This window comes from Habropoda laboriosa, unplaced genomic scaffold, assembly GCF_001263275.1.
Source record: "Habropoda laboriosa isolate 0110345459 unplaced genomic scaffold, ASM126327v1 scaffold22, whole genome shotgun sequence".
In the NCBI taxonomy this organism is placed as follows: Eukaryota; Metazoa; Arthropoda; class Insecta; order Hymenoptera; family Apidae; genus Habropoda; species Habropoda laboriosa.
Window position 1 is genome coordinate 4598067 of NW_017100261.1, and position 4857 is coordinate 4602923.

A 4857-nucleotide genomic window follows, 5' to 3' on the forward strand; every position below is an offset into this window, starting at 1 on the left:
TGATTATTATTATTATTATTAATATTATTATTATTATTATTATTATTATTACACGATAATACGCTCTATATAGACACGCGTTTATTTTCGCCTCTCCTTCGTTCTTTCTCTTGCCTCTGTGTTGTACTTTCTTCAAGGCGATACCGAGTCGCGTTTCCGTTCGACTAACGTTGTTGCGTACGTCCGTTCTCACGTCTGAGAGGGATATAAAAAGGAACACGTGTAAAAAAAACAAAGGTTACACCACAATCCAGTATCTTATCACGTCAATGGAGATAGTTTTCATTGACACTATCGGTCTCGTTTTTGTCTATCCGCGCTGTTTTCACCGTTACGTTGCAGTTACACTTTTACGTTGTTATTTCACGATTTTCGAGAGAGAAAGATAGAGAGAGAGAGAGAGAGAGAGAGAGATAAAAGGGAAGCAGTTTTTCGGGCGTTGATTCTATTCTGTCGTTATTTTTTGTACATAGTTTATATTACGTGATCGTGAACAGGAGGAAACTAGAAATGGAAGAAAATAATTGCAATCGTGCGAGCGTTGCTTTCTCAACGAGATACGAACAGAGAATATTATTATTATTATTATTATACGAACGCATATATATATAAATATATATGTACCATTGTAAAATATGTCTCACGCGGATGATTAATGGCCGTGGCTGCTGCGACTTCGAGCTCGAGATAAACATAGGAGAAACATTCCATCGACTGTGGGAGGACGATAAAGGGGAAGAAAAAAGGGTTGACGAACGGCTCTCCGACTGTTTCTGGAAGAACCGAGCCCTAATTATGCACGGATACGTCGTACTTCCTTTTTCCTTTTCCATTTCGCGGCCGATCGTGCTTTCTGTTCGATTAGATCGTTTTTTGTTTTTTTTTTCGTTCCTTCGGCCGAAAGGAAGATAGTATACCTGGTTCGAAGCGTGTTAAGTCGACGATCGCTCCGTGGAGATATTTCTCCGACGAGAAGCGAATTTTCCTGTTTACTGTCTTAAGCGATACAGTCACGCAGACACTCGAAGTGAGATATTCGAACGCTGGTCGAGAAAAGCCTTGGGAAATCTTGTAGAAGTTGGAAGGTTCCGGAGATCTGATTTTGTTGATTTTGAGGAGATACTTAAGAGATTTGAACGATTTTAGGTATGAAAAATCGGAAGATTTTTGGTATACTTTGGAAGGTTTGAGAAACTGGTTTATGAGTGTTTTAAGACTACAGTGAAATGTGGAAACGTCGATTATCGACCCGGTGCCTTCGGAGTTTCTTTCATGGTTTAATGAAAATTACCTTAATTCGAGTTCGATGCGTTTAGGTTTATTTGACGAGTGTGATTTGTTAGTGTAGGACAACGGGTTGAATGTGGAGAATTAAAAAGTCGGTACTTTGAAGAATATTTATATTTGGAAAAATTCAATCGATATACTTGTCACTTGAAATATTTAAGTTTTAATTATACGAGGGACAAAGGTAACGATAAGAAAGTACTTAAAAAATTACAAAATACAGGATACTGCGTTTGGTTTTACATTTGATGAAAAGGTTCAAGGTAGTATTAGAGGACATTTCGTTAGTTTATTTTTTCCATTTGCTGCAATAGAATCTCCACTGTGAAAACTAGTAGAGAAGTATTTTCTGAGACAAAGATGTTTCAAGTAACGAAATTTTTTAAGTTAATTATTAGGCTGACTTGCCTTAACTTGCGTTTACCTGTGCGTCTAAGTATTAACATTTCTCTCTGTATTTTGTACTTCATCGATTCACTTCTGCCTCATTCACCATTAACAGTGTATCAATTTAAAACCACACAATCTACTTCCTTGTGGACAAACAATTTCTCAGATAATTTACAGTTAACTTCTACAAATAAGAATATTATATTTTTCATTTACATCAACATCTTCATTGAAATTTCCATGAAACGACGATTTTACGTTAGGACAATTATTATCAACACTGCCTATTACTCAAGGTTATAATTCAAAGCGATGAAACTTTCATTAGTAAACGAAACCTTCCAAGCTTCTTCGAATTTTCTTCGAGCTCGATTTTCCAGCACTCGAACGAATTCTCACACGTTCGAAATGACCCGAAGCGTTATTAGAGACAAAAACATCGAACGTCTCTGCGAACGATGCCGCTGCTTAGTTTAATCGAGCAAGTATCGGTGAATCAGTATAGTGCAATAGTTCTCTACACACATGCTACTCTTCTTCTCTGTCTCTGTCTCTGTCTGTCTGTCCTTCTCTGCGAGCATTAAGCAAACTCGCTGTGCAGCATTGTCGAACGCCTCTTTTCATTCGAACGTCTCTTCTCTTCGCGAAATGTAACAATCGCTGAGATCGTCGTCCTAGTAGCACACTTGTTCCGTGTGTATACGGAACCGTGTCGATTCTATATCGCAGTGTGGTGTCATTCAGTCAGTCGCGCGACCTCCAAATCGAATTTAGATGAAGAAAATGAACGCTCGATGTGGATTCATCTTATTTAACGATAATACGAATTACGGTTTACGTTGAAATTTAGAAAAAAGTGGAAGCCGAATTGTATTGTGGTCATTTTGGAACGTGCAGTATTTTTTATCTGAAATTTTTTTTACTGAAGCTTGTTCGCTGATTTGGAGTTTGAATTTTGGACCACTGAAGCGATTTTTAGTCGAACTAAATGAAAGCTGATTCAGACCGGAGACATAAATTATGTGCATCATCTGATCGTTAATCTATAATCTGAAAACATGGATTAATATATGTTAAAATTAGTCCAAAATTAATCTTCCATTGAAATATGAGTATAGAAACAAAAATTTTTAATTGCAATCGAATCTCTGTTAAACTGAAAATCGCAACTTCTTCGAATCAAAATAAATACACTTTTCAATCTAACGAAAAATTGATCAGAAAATATATTATTATTAATTTCGTTTTTTTGTTCAATTTAATTAGACGAAAATTCGTAGAAAATTCGACGAAAATTCGATTCGAACCGTTCCGCGGCTGACTTAACCCTTTCGAGTTCCACTGGACGATGATCACAGAAAGGGAAATTGAAATGGGCGTGAAACGTAACAGACCGAATCGTTCCCGCGGAGAAAAGAGCCATCGGCTCGACGATACGCGCAAACGACAGATCGAAAGGAAAAAGGAAAAACGAAGAAGGTGGCGGAGAAACTTCGAAGGAAAAAATACACGTTTACGTTTCCATTTTTTTCTTCTTTTTCTTTTCTTACGCATACACATACATGTTCTCTATATAATACGTATATTTCCGTTTGTTCGAGATAATCTTGTTTGCCTAGACGGGGTGCAGTTCTAACACCGTTTCAATATACACAATTTGCCATGCCTGACAAAAATCACGTTTCTAACAGAAGAGTCATTCGATAGCTAATCGACGCTGGTCCGTTAAAAGTCTCAATTACAATAAACTCTGCCCGCTTTGAAGTGAAAATCAGGGACTAAGACCGGTCACTTTCTTCACTTTCGTACATTCGCAGCTTCTGAAACACAATTCTACTGCCACAGATTTCTCGTCTAACTCTGAATTTTCCATGTAATCTCTGCAACGTTTCTGAACTCCGTTTCTAAAAATTCGAATCTAATCCGGTGTGTGTCGTGAAGAAGTCATAGGGAGTGATACTAATTACGTTGAATTCTTCTTGCTACTCCATAGTGCAATCAGAGACTCGTCAGCTTAGATACAACATCGTCATATTGAGCTATGATTGCAACTAAACCCAGATGATACACGACGTCTTAAGCGTGCGTATCAATTGGTCGCGTATCAGCGTATCGTATCAATTTTCACAGACAAGCGTTGCATCGTTCCGTATCAAAATTGATACGCAACAGTGATACGAAGCGTTGCATCGTCGTGTATCAAAATTAATCACATTCAGGTGCGTCACATTTTGATAGGCAACGGTGATACAAAGCGTTGCATCGTTCCGTATCAAAATTGATACGCAACAGTGATACGGTGATACGCAACGTTGCAACGCTTGCCCATGAAAATTGATACGATAGGGTACGCACCTCCGGAGACGTCTTTAAGACGTTTTCAGGCCATCTTCAAGACGTTTCTAAAGCCAGCGCATAATGTTTCGTAGCGCCGCAAACATCTTGATTTGTAACACTGGACGTCGTTCAGACGTCTTTAAGCTTTTACTCGGCGTCTTTAAGACGTTCTCAAGACGTCCCTAAAGCCAGCGCCAAAGACATCTTGATTTGTAACACTGGACGTCGTTCAGACGTCCTTCTGTACGTCTTTAGGCTTTCACTCGACGTGCTTTAAGACGTTCACACACGAGACGTCTGTGCGCCTATCTGGGAAGGAGAAATAACGCGAACTCGAATATATCTGATTTAACTCCCATGGGACAACCGCTTAATTCACTTTTAGCATCTGACGTTGTATACTACTGCACTGCCGTCAATTTTGTGGTAGATTTGAGAATCGAGTGTGTAAATAGCTTGTCTGACGTTAATCTTCTGTACAGACCTGAAAAATCGAGATAATTCTTCTCTGATAAACGAGAATGTTCGAAATGGAGTACCGTAAACACATAATATACATACATATATATTATAACTACATTTATACTCTGCAAAGTGGCTCCTTTTTGTATGCTAACTTAAACAACATTTTCTCTGTCGAGGATTTCCCTTCAATTCTATTCGTCTTCAACAAGACGCAATCTGTTGTGTTTCGATCGGAGAGACCAGTGGTAAAGTGAAATGAATTTGTCGGTCGGTGTCCAAGAAAAAGCAAAAAAAAAAAAAAAACAAACGATAAGAAGAATAGATCTCTCTTTAATTTCATAGCACACGCCATCCATTCACAAAATACTTTTACCGTAC